General features: G+C 36.9%; 1 long non-coding RNA gene across 1 annotated transcript in view; it reads left to right on the forward strand.

Moving 5' to 3' along the window:
- LOC122200267 overlaps positions 1 to 13,143 on the forward strand; it is a 316,204-nt gene that overhangs the window by 290,032 nt on the left and 13,029 nt on the right. Inside the window, exon 3 of the long non-coding RNA XR_006193771.1 lies at positions 8,916 to 9,010. This is a non-coding gene — a long non-coding RNA (uncharacterized LOC122200267). The remainder of the gene's footprint in view (positions 1 to 8,915; positions 9,011 to 13,143) is intronic.

Consider the following 13,143-nt stretch of genomic DNA (forward strand, 5'->3'; position numbering starts at 1 on the left):
TACTAAATTTACAGATGTGGAAAAATGTACTTGTTGGAAGACACAACTGCCAGGGACCCTAAGTGTTCCCGCATGTACTTGGCTGGGGAAATCAAAATGCAAGACTCTAACCACTCTTTACTGTGATCATTTCTCAAGGTTATGCTTGTTACAAGTAACCATGACAGATGTAGTAATATCCCTCCTAGACAAAGAGCAGGGCTCCTTCCTCTTACTATAAAAAATAGTGACTATCTTAAGCTCAGTGTTCCTCTCCTGTAATGCAATCCAACAGGACAGAGACAGAGTGATTAAGAATATAGCTATAATAGCCCAGAACTAAGACTCTAGGGTGCTGAATACTGCCAAGATAAGAGATGGAGTGTCTATATGTACATAGAAGTTCCATGCAATGCCTGTGAAAGTGTGAAGATAGTCATCCTGGCCATTCTCTAGCCATCATAGAGAAACATCGGACCTGGTCAAATAAAGTGCACATCTCCCCTATGACTCAGTAATTTTGCTCAAGTAATTTAACTCATTTTGAAACAAGAATAAATATTAGCAGGTTCCTGGGTCATCCTTATTCCAGAAATTTGTGAGGATGTCCATCACTGTGTTGTTTGTGATGACAGGAAAACTGAAATGATTCAAATGTCTTTTTCTATGGATGGGTAGGTCAAATATGAAGTATCCACATCATGGAATCCATTTTTACCTTTAGAAGTAATAGACTATGTATAAAACAATATGAGCTAATTTTAAATCTTAATGCTAAAGGTAAAAAATAAGAGTTAATAATAATACAGTACCATCTGTGCACATTAGAAATACATACACTCAAAACAGCTTAGGTTTTATAAGAACCAATGTATTTAGCGGGCCTGGGTGGCTCAGTTGGTTAAGCGTCCAACTTCAACTCAGGTCATAATCTTGCGGTTCACAAGTTTGAGCCCAGCTTTGGGTTCTGTGCTGACAGCTCAGAGCCTGGAGCCTGCTTCCGATTCTGTGTCTCCCTCTCTCTCTGCCCCTGCCCCACTCATGCTCGTTCACTCTCTCTCTCTCTCTCTCTTGAAATAAATAAATAAATATTGAAAAAAAAATTTTTTAAAAGAACCCATGTATTTATACATGTTAAATGCATGAGAAATCATGTCTTTGGTGGCTGAACGATGAGAGAAAATAATGAAAGGATGAAATAAAAGAGATAAATAGGTTAAAGCAAGAGAGGATTCTTGCATAACAATATGACAGTAAGTCATGTATAGCCCTCTATGCCCAAGTTTAAAAAATGTATGTGTGTTTGTATGTTCTAAGTAAGTTACAAGTGCCAATAGTTCCAACAGGTAGTGTGGATGGTTCAGCCTTGGTTGAGGTTATACAGTCCTTCTAATGAATTCTCTCTACCTCTTTTAAACAATTTTATTGTGTTAAGAACACTTAATGTGACATGTACTCACCACAGATTTTAAGTGTACAATACATTATTGTTCACTCTAGTCAAGGTTGTATAGTAGATCTCTAGAGTTTATTCATTTCATTAACTGAAGTTTAGGACTGCTGACTAATAACTCCCCATTTCCCCTCTCTCCAGCCCATAATAACTGCCATTCCACATGGTTGGACCTTGAGAACATTATGCTAAGTAAAATAAAACAGGAACATAAGGACAAATTCTGCATGATTACACTTATATATGAAGTATCTAAAATAGTCAAATTAATGAAATCAAACACTAAAAGGGTGGTTATTACCACAATACATACATACATACGTGCACACACGCGTGATTTATTTCCTCCTCTAAAGTCACAAAAGACCCTCTTCTGCTTTATAAAGTAGTAAGAGGCCAAAGCATTTACTGGTGGTAAGTAAAAGCAGAACAGAATTGAAACCATGGGAGTAGGTGCTAAATCAGACCAAGACAACTTTTAAATTTAAAGAATAATTGGTTTGAAATTTTGTACTTATTAGGGAATTCTTTTCCTTAGGAATGAAAATAAACACGTGAAGAAATTTGACTTTATCTAGAAGATATTCATCCCTTAGAAACATTTCACTTCAAAAAAGTTTCAAGTGTTAGGCAGCTACTTAAGGCCCCCAGCTCACGTTGGAGTGGGAGGTTGGAGTGAGCACAGTGTTCTCATTCCTTTTACATAACTCTTCTATTGCATTAGGTTTTTGAAAAAAAAATTTTTTAATGATTTTTGAGAGAGGGACAGAGCATGAGCCCTGGGGGAGGGGCAGAGAGAGAGGAAGACACAGAATCTGAAGTAGGCTCCAGGCTCTGAGCTGTCAGCACAGAGCCTGACGTGAGGCTCCGACTCATGGACCGTGAGACCATGAGCTGAAGTTGGACACTTACATATCTAAGCCACCCAGGCACCCCTGCATTTGGTTTCTTATTTGGAATTAACTTTAATTAAACTCTTTGTGCCTCATCTTCATCTTTATGTCTGTTCATCTCTAAATGGGTATGATAAAAATGGTATCTACCTTATGGGGTTGTTAGGAGTATTAAATGAGTTAGTATTTAAAAGCACTTAGAACACGGCCTGGCACATAGTGCACATTATATAAATGTTAAACAATAAATTTTAAACATCTATAGTTTTATGTGCTTTCTGTATTTGACTTTATTTGAAAAGTTTTGAGGTTTATAACAAAGATAGAACAGCTTTAATGAAATTGGGGGAAATGTATCTGTAACACAGGATTTCCAGTTTTGCTAGGAACGCTTTTTTTTTAACGTTTTCTTTTTTGTAACTCCTGTAGAGTTGACATGGAGTGCTATGTTAGTTTCACACATACAAGACAGTGATCCAACAGTATACAGTACTCAGTGTTCTTCATGATAAGTGTACTTTTAATTCCCATCACCTATTCCACCCATCCCCCTCACCCACCTCCTCTCTGGTAACTATCATTTTATTCCCTGTAGCTAAGCCTCTTTCTTCATTTGTCTCTCTCTCTTCTTTTCCTTTGCTCATTTGTTTTGTTTCTTAAATCCACATATGAGTAAACTCATATGGTATTTGTCTTTCTCTTACTGATATAATTAGCTTAATGTTACTATGCCGTATAGCTCCATCCATGTCCTTGCAAATGTCAAGACTTAATTTTGTCTTATGAGTGAATAATATTCCATTCGATATAAGCACATCTTTATCCATTTATCTATCGATAGACACTTAGGCTGCTTCTGTAATTTGGCTAATGTAAATAATGCTGCAATAAACATAGGGGTGCATGTACCCCTTTGAATTAGTGTTTTTGTATTTTGGGGTAAATACCCAGTAGTGAAATTACTAGATCATGGGGTAGTTCTATTTATGATATTTTAAGGAACCTCCATGTGTTTTCCAGAGTGACCTCACCAGTTTGCATTCCCACCAGCAGTGCATGAGTGCCCCTTTTTTCCCACATCCTCATCAACACCTGTTGTTTTGTGTGTTTTTGATTTTAGCCATTCTGACAGGTGTGAAGTGATATTTCATCCTAATTTTGACTTGAATTTCCCTGATGGTGAGTGATGCTGAGCATCTTTTCATGTGTCTGTTGGCCATCTGGATGTCCTCTTTGGCGAAATGTCTTTTCAGGTCTTCTGTCCATTTTTTATTGGATTATTTTATTTTTGGTGTTAAGTTGTATCATTTCTTCATATATTTTGGATACTTTATGTATTAGTATCCAAAATATATATAGATATGTCATTTGTGAATGTCTTCTTCCATTCAGTAGTTGCCTTTTAGTTTTGTTGATTGTTTGCTTTGCTGTGCAGAAGCCTTTTATTTTAATGTAGTCCCAATAGTTTATTTATTCACTTTTATTTCCTTTTCCTCAGGGGACCTATCTAAAAAAACGTTGCTATAGCCAATGTCAGAGAAATTGCTGTCTGTGCTCTCTTCTAGGAGAGAAGGTATTGGTTTCAGGTCTCACATTTAAGTCTCTAATTGATTTTGAGTTTCCTTTAGAGTATGGTGTAAGAAATTGGTCCAGTTTCATTCCTTCACATGTTGCTGTCCTGTTTTTCCAACACCGTTTTTTGAAGAGGTGGTCTTTTTCCTATTGGATATTACTTCCTCCTTTGTCAAAGACTGATTGACTGAATAAATGTGGGTTTATTTCTGGGCTTTCTACTCTGTTCTATTGATCTATGTGGCTATCTTTATGTAAACACTATACTGTTTTGGTGATTACAGATTTGTAGTTTAACTTGAGGTCTGGAATTATGATACCTTTTGTTTTGTTTTTCTATTTCAAGAACTGTATGGCTATTCAGGGTCTTTTGAGGTTCCATACAAATTTAAAATTATTCTAGTTCTGTGAAAAATGCTATTGGTATTTTGATAGGGATTGCATCAAATCTATAGTTGCTTCAGTAGTATATAACATTTGTTCTTCAAATCCACGAGCATGGAATGTCTTTCCATTTCTCTGTGTCCTCTTAAATTTCTTTCATAAGTGTTTCAGAGTACAGATCTGTCACTGCTACAGTTAAGTTTATTCCTAGATATTTTATTGTTTTTGGTGCAATTGTAAATGGCATTGTTTTCATTTTTAAAATTTTTTTAATGTTTATTTATTTTTGAAAGAGAGACAGAGACAGATTGTGAGCAGGGGAGGGGCAGGAGGAGAGGGAGACACAGAATCTGAAGCAGACTCCAGGCTCCGAGCTGTCAGGACAGAGCCCAATGCAGGGATTGAATTCACTAATCGTGAGATCATGACCTGAGCCCAAGTCAGATGCTTAACCAACTGAGCCACCCAGGCACCCCGGGATTGTTTTCTTAATTTCACTTTCTGCTGCTTCATTATTGGTGTATAGGAATGCAACAGATTTCTGTATGTTGATTTTGTACCCTGCAGTTTTACTGAATTCATGTATCAGTTCTAGCAATTTTTTGGTGGAGTCTTGTGGGTTTTCTATATAGAGTATCATGTCATTGGCATATAGTGAGAGTTTTACTTCTTCCTTACCAATCTGGATGCCTTTCATTTCTTTGATTTCTCAGTTGACCTGTCCTTTGTTTAGTAGCATGTTATTTAGCCTCCATGTATGTGTGTTTTTTCTGGATTTTTTTCTTGTCGTTGATTTCTAATATAGCATTATGGTGAGAAAAGATGCATGGAATGACTTTGATCATTTTGAGTTTGTTGATACTTGTTTTGTGGCCTAATATGTGATCTCTTCTGGAGAGTGTACCATGTGCACTTGAAAAGAATGTGTATCCTGCTCTTTCAGGGTGGAATATTCTGAATATATCTGTTAAATCTATGTGGTCCAGTGTGGCATTCAAAGCCACTGCTTCCTTGTTGACTTTCTGTTTGAATGATCTTATTACACTGAATTAATTTTTATATTTGTTATTAATTGTTTTATATATTTGGGTGCTCTCATACTGAATACATAAATGTTTACAATAGTTATGTCTTCTTTTTGCATTGCCTCCTTTATTATTATATAATGTCCTTCTTTGTCTCTTATTACAGTCTATGTTTTAAAGTCTATTTTGTCTAATATTAGTATTGCTACCCTGGCTTTCTTTTGAGATCCATGTGCATGATAAAATATTTCTCCATCTCTTTACTTTCAGTCTGCATGTATCATTAGGTCTGAAATGAGTCTCTAGTAGGCAAATATGATGGATCCATTTTTTAGTCCACTCGGTCACTTATCAATTGTAGCATTTAGTCCATTTACATTCAAAGTAATTATTGACAGGTATGTATTTATTGCCATTTTATTATTGTTTTGCTGTTGTTTTTGTAGTTTTTCTCTGGTCCTTTCTTCTCTTACTCATTTTCAGGGTTTCTTGGGTTTCTTTAGTGATACACTTGGATTCCTTTCTCTTTATTCTTTGCCTATTACTAGATTTTGGTTTGTGCTTACCGTTAGGTTTATATGTAACATCTGCATAAAGCAGTCTATATCAAGTTGATGGTCACTTAAATTTGAACCCATTATTTACTCATCTCCCCCCACCATGTTGTAGGTATATGGTGTCATATTATATATGCTTTTATTTTATCAATCCCTTGACTGATTTTTACAAAAATACTTATTTTTACTGCTTTTGTGGTTCTTTTACTTTTATACTCTCACTTATGGTCTTTCCTTTCCACTCAAAGTGTCCCCTTTAATATTTCTTGAGTTGTCATGAACTCCTTTAGCTTTTGTGTGAGAAATTTTATGTCTCCTATTCTGAATGATAGCCATGCTAGACAGACTATTCTTAGATACAGAGTTTTCCCTTTTAGTACTTCAAATATATCTTGCCACTCCCTTCTTGCCTGCAGAGTTCTGCTGAAAAGTCCACTGATATCCTTAAAAGGTTTTCCTTGTATGTCACTCTCTACTTTTTTCTTGCTGCTTTAAAATGTTTTCTTTTTTATCACTCCTTTTTGCCATTTTAATTAGTAGGTGTCTTGATATGGACTTCCTTGGTTTGATTTTGGAGCGGAATCTCTTTGCCTCCTGGATCTGGATATCTGTTTTCTTCCCAATTCAGGAAGTTTTCAGCTATTGTTTCTTCACATACATTTTCTTTACCCTTTTTTCTCTTTTTCTTCTGGGATTTCTGTAATAATATTTTTTTTTACACTTGGTGGAGTCATTGAACTCCCTAAGACTATTCTCAATTTGCACAGTTTTGTTTTGTTTTTTTCCTCTCATTTGGTCATCTTGGTTACTTTCCACTACTGTGTCTTCCAGGTTACTAATTTGTTCCTCTGCTTCCTGTAGCCTTATATTTATTCCATCAAGTGTATTTTTTTTTATTACATTCATTGTGTTCTTCATCTCTGAGTGGTTGTTTTTTTTTAATCTCTTTATTTAGAGTCTCATTGATGTCCTCCCCTCTTCTCTCAGGTCCAATGAGTAGTTTATGATCATTACTTTAAATTTTCTATCAGGCATGTTACTTATATCCATTTGGCTTAGGTCTCTTGCTGTGGTTTATTCCTGTTCTTTCATTTAGGACATATTCCTCTGTGTCCTTGTTTTGTCTAAGTCTCTGTGTATGTTTCTGTGTGTTAGGAAAGTCAGTTATGTCTCTTGCTCTTGAATGTAATAGCATTATGAAGAAGGGGTCCTGTAGTGTCTTGCAGTACAAGGTCCCCTGCACCTCAGAACCTGGCACTTTAGGGAGTGTCTCCTATATATGTGTTGTTGTATGTGCCCTGCTGTAGAGTCCTGGCTTCTTTTTCCTTCAGTCCACTCATCTGTAGAGGCTTTCTTTGCCTGTTGTGGGAAATGTTTGTTTCCCAGTCAGATCGGGTATATTTTCACAAGGTGTGCACTGGTCTGACTGCAAAATGAGACCTGCCACCACCACCTTCAGAACTAAGGCCTGGCAAAAAAGCATGGGTGGGGAGATGCGGTGCTGAAGGTTTGCACCAGTCTTCTGGGAGAGGGGCCCTGTAGCAGCAGGACTGAGGCAAGTGTGACTGGGAAGGGCGGTTCTGCCGAAGCACAGGCTGGGGCTTAGTGTAAGCAAGTTAGGTAGCGAGCATTGGCATGGTGATGGTTCTAGCTAGTGGCTGTGTGTGTTATGCTGAGGGGCAGAAGAAGGAAATGGCACAAGCTATCTCCTTTGTTCCCATGGAATTCTCCTTGTGAATCCTGTCTCTCTGGACCACACTCTAAGATGAGTAAATAAGTCTCCCTTGAGTGTGTCTTCGGCATTTTTCAAACTGCTGGTTCTATGTTACATCTGCATGGGCTGTTTTAATACTGTCTGTTTCAGGGCAAGGACTCAGTTTCCTAATGCCCTCCAAGCTCTTCCATAGCCAAGCCTGCTGATTTTTTAAATTCTAGGCTTTAAGTTACTCTTTGTAGGAACTCATGACATTCACCCCTTTCACTTCGAAAGCCAAATGTTATGGGGATTCATCTTCCCCACGGGATCCTGGGTGTAATAGTCTGTTTCTCACCCTTGTCTGTGATCCGAGCTCCGTCCTGACCGCTGTTGATCACTGTTATTTTGCTCCCAAACCATGTCTCCATCCTTCTTACCTTCTTCTTTATGGCATTTTCTCTACCTTTAGTTTTGGAGTTTGTTCTCCCAGTCTTTGGGTTATTTTTCAGGTTATTTACACTGATGTCAGTATTATCTAGTTGTATCCATGGGAGGATGCAAGCTTAGGGTCCTCCTATTCTGCCACCTTCCCAGCTTTCTAGAATCCACTAGGAATTTTTATAATACAACACAAATGATACTATAAAGTTTATACAGCCCCTTTTTCATTCAAATGTAATGTTTGGCTTTTGTTGTTAATTTGTGTTTTCTAAAGGTTTTTGCTGTTTGGGAGTAATTTGGGATAATGCCAAATCTCTAATATTTATGAGCTGAGAAATTAGAATTAGGTTAACATTTTTATCATTATACATTCAGTGTTTTAGTTCACATTTTGCAAAATATTTAGTCATTGAAGTAGTGACAAACTTATTTGGAGAGAGAGAGAGCTCCCAGGGCTTACTGTATAAAATATTCTTTCTTTGGGCTGATCTGCATATTGAAGGTTAAAGATAGGACCCTGACAATTAGAATTACTTTTTGAAAATCGAATATGGCATTTGTTTATTGAATTATTTTAATTCTCCTTTGTATGTGTAAGAAAAGTTACAAAGCTTTTAGTGTGTTAAAACTTCTTAATTTGAACCTTGAAAATGCACTTAAAGTATTTGCATACCACAAACCATGTTGTTTCATAAAATGCTTCATTCAAGTTATAGCAGCCCAGGGAAACAGTGACTTGTTACACTGCATTAGAATGACAGGAAAGTATCTAAGAAAAGCCCTGATAAAAGATTAGTATGCCAAGGTTTAGTCAGTGTTAATATGAAAAAGATGACATTGGCAAAAAGTAAAATGTCAGACTTTGGGAAATGCTTTCAATACTGAGGCTGCTGTGCCTTTGATTTTATTTTCTAGGTCATTGTTTCCCGAGCTAGATGCTGAACCCCCATTGGGACTGTGAAGATATTGTGAATGTTTTTGGTGATCAGAGCAGAAGAGATCCAACAGTGGTAGGTAGCAGTGAGAGACTGCAGGCAATTATATAAATGAACCAGATGCCCTCTCTCCTTGGGCCCTCTCTCAGTAGCTCCACATCAACATGCTTTCTTGTAGTCTTTTCAGATCTAATGCCTTGCTGAAAGAGAGATGAGTACTGGTAACTTTCTCCCTTTTTTTGCTTTCCTTAATAATTATAGCTAATGACTATTGAGCAATTACTTTGTGCCATGAGACAATGTAGTGTGTGTGCATTAAATAGATTATTTCATTTAAACCTCAGCATAATTCTGTGAGATACATACTTTTTTTTTTTTTCCTCTAGCTCATAAATGAAGAAGCTGAGGCTTGGGGAGTTTTAGTGATTTCAAAGTCAGTCAGCTAAAAAGAGATGCTACAGATTTTGAACACAGGCAGCCTGAATGCAGGACCCCCAGTCTTTTCTCTCTATTCTCCTTTTGTTTTCTTTGTTGAATCTTGTTGGATGAAATGACTTAAGAACTTTTTCTCTATCATTATGAACTAGGCTTAGGATGCGGAGTAAGCCACCTCACTGGAGCAACTCAGAATATTCTGAGCTTTTTCAAACAGCAAAAATGTTTCCTACAGAGATTAAGAAATGTCCTTTGGAATCTTCAATCTCTGATTGACAATTACTTTCTCTAAGGAGAGAAGGAAAAATTATTTTAAAGATGCAGCCGATATGGGAAGGACATAGAGGTTTATAAAAGTTTAGGAACCTTATTAGTTAATTCTCTAGCTCCTTGGACTGCTTTGACTTAGTTAAATATTTTGAGTGATGATGAGTCACTGCGTAAGAATTTTTTAGTCTTTTTGATAAAGATTCTAAAGTGTCCCCTTTCACTTTTTCTTTGCTTCCTTCTGCTATATCCTGCTTCTGATGAAGAAAACTGTGTTAATATTGTCGTCATTGGGGAGAATTAAGGGACACATTTAGCAACTGAATTCTTCCAAATGAATTCCAAACTTAATAGAAATGGGATTTCTTGTTATGATGGCAAAAAGAATTGGGGCATTTTCTTCCACAAACAATTTTTTTAAAAACTGGACATTATTACTACAGACAATTAGTTGAAGGCACTGGGCAGTGTCCAAAGGCAGACAGAAAAATGAATAAAAAAATACTCTTGAAAGATTGCTCTTGCATTGGTTGAGAGCTGCAAGCTTGTGACTTTCTAAGCTAGGGTGTTCTCTAAACCCAACTCTGGCACAAGAAAACCTCAGCCTTGCTAGTGTGAATAGGGAAGTATTCAAGTTCAGAGCCACAGAAACACTGGTAAGTTATGGAGGGATTTCAGAAGGGAGAAAACCAAATTTATGTAACAAACTGTTGAACTTTTCCCGTCAAATAAGCTTTAGAGCTGTCTTCCTACTGATTCTCTCACTGCTCTGAGATAGCCTGTAATCTCATATGTTGTGCTTATATTATCTGTTTTTTAAAACTGGAATTTATTTGAAAAGCAATGTATAGGTTGGCATATTTAGCACACAGCAGACATATGAGGCCTTTATGTTTAACTTTGATGGTGCAGAAGCCTTCCTTTGGGAGACAAAGGCTATAAAGAGTATGGAGGGGAAAAAAACAGATAAATTCTTTGAAAGAAAAACTTGCCTTTGATCATTGTTACTGTACTTCTGGTTGTTCATATGGGAAATAATCCATTGGATACCCAAGTGTTATGACCCATTAATTTGGATAACCCCAGGAGCAAACTGAGGTGACACATGTGTTCAGGATAGATCAGTGGCTTGGGAGACTAAAATGTTTATTGGATCTGCATCGGTTTGGGAGTATTCTCCACATTTAGATACACCTGGGAAAGGAGGAAAACAAAGATCTAGCCTGGCCTGGGTTCTTAACTCACCCTCTGCACACCATGGCCATCAGTTTGACTTGATCTACACACATATCACTCTAGTGGAGACTGATTCAATCTCCTTGGGTGACTGTATTAGTTAAGGTTCTTCAGAGAAATAGAACCAATCAGATAATATACATATATAAAGAGATGAAATATAAAGAATTGGCTCATGCGGTTGTGGAGGCTAAGAAGTCTCAAGAGCTGCAGTTAGCAAACTGGAGACCAAGGAGAGCCAATGGTATAGTTCTAGTCTGAGTCTAAAGGCCTGAGAACCAGGACAGCACATAGTGTAAGTTGTAGTCCAAGGCTAGATATGAAAGCAGAAGAGCAATGTCCCAGTGTAAAGACCATTAGAAAGCGAAAATTCTTTCTTACTCAACCTTTTTATTGTGTTCAGGCTTTCCATGAATTGGATGAGGCCCATTCACTCTGGAGAGGGCATTCTGCTTTACTCAGTCTACTGATTCACATGTTAATCTCATACAAAACACTTTCTCACAATCATCCAGAATAATGTTTAACACAATATTTTGGCACCCCATGGTCCAGTCAAGTTGACATAGAAAATTGACCATCACAGTGACTCATTGAACTAGGTCTATCCAGTTAATTTCTTTGGCCAAAGAACCGAACTTGGTTAGAAAAGCACATCTCATAACCTCATGTTTCTGGCGGGGCATAGGTTGGTCTGGGCCAAATTCTTGTTACCTAAATATTCATTAACTACTATAGTGAGGATATTACAATGCCACCCAGGCAAAAATAGAAACTGGTTAGCATTCCTAGGTAATACTTGGCCAAAAGAAACAAATCTTACAGAGAAATGCCTTGAGCATGTTAAAATGTAGCTGGAGAAATCCCAACCTGACTATTAACACAGGTCAGCCTTGATGAAGGCCATAATAAAGAAGAAGAAGAAGAGTGCTATGAGAGTAAAGGGTAAGGGATAGGGAAAGGTATTTTAGTTGTGTCTTAAATTTTTTCGTCATTTATATTCACCTTTCTTATTTGGGGCACTTTTTTTTTTTAGTGTGGTATAATCCACATACCATAAAACCTACCATTTCATATTATATAATTCGGTGATTTTTCAGTATATTGATATGGTTTTGCAACCACACTATTATCTAATGCCAGAAAATTTTTTTCGCCATCAGGGCTTCTTTTTGCAACACATGATGTTTTTTTGAATTTCACCATCATATGCAAATCTAAAGGCCTATACAAATGCTATAGCTTGAATTTATTGGTGAAATATGTTGACTCATCAATGTAGGCGGAGCAGAAGTTGCTTTTTAATTTATTACACGAAACCTCTTGCTTCATATGGTATGTCATCAGTAAGTCATTGAGAATGAAACCTTATCAATTTCTCATACTGCATCTTTGCCCTAACATTTTTACTATAGTTTCACGTTGTTATTCTTACGTTCCCATCAACTGTGTTATTTTTCCTTTTTTGAGAAGCAAGTTCTATTACTGAATAAGTTGTTTCCTAAGCCTTTTTACTAAAGCTTTAGTCTATTTTTGGATTCCAATTGCCATTTAAAATAATCAACATCTTCACTTGTTAAATGGATGTTATTTGTGGTTCAGTGTTGTCTCAATTTTGCTGGAGCTATCATAGCAGTTGAAAACTCTTTGTACCAGACTACATGCAAGGGAAAATCAACTTGGATTACCAGCCCATTTAAAATCCATTGATAAGTATCTTTCATTATAGAAATGAATTTGGTTTTTGTCTGTCTCTTGTTGCACTAGGACAGTAAAATGACTCAGATTATAAAATAATTATTTATCCCTAACCATATCAGAATTGTCTATAGACCTAAGCCTAGAAATCTCCTTTTACATCTCAAAGCTTGGCTCCAAAATTCAGCACGTTGCATTGTCCTACATGTCTGCAAAACACACACAAGTGCTATATAAAACAGAAGGGTATAATAAATAACCAAGCATTAAATTTTCAAAACATATAACATGATGGTACAATTTACTTGTAGACTGAATCTGTGCTTCGCAGTGTTTACACTTGTGAGGTATCAAGGAGAGAGTTCTACCATCACATTTACAAATTCCTTCCTTAGGGTAAGATTTCCCTTTGATTCTCTATTATGCTAGCAGTAATTGTTGGCATTTGGCAAAGGGAGGCTGGGGGAGGTGATGTGAGGCAGAGGCTGTCATCATTCTGCTGTCCTCCCTGTGTGCCATACCCACTGTTTATTATTGAGTATCCCTTTCTTGTATCAATACCTGAAAAGAAC

Source organism: Panthera leo, chromosome A1 (genome assembly GCF_018350215.1).
Source record: "Panthera leo isolate Ple1 chromosome A1, P.leo_Ple1_pat1.1, whole genome shotgun sequence".
NCBI classification, from domain to species: domain Eukaryota; kingdom Metazoa; phylum Chordata; class Mammalia; order Carnivora; family Felidae; genus Panthera; species Panthera leo.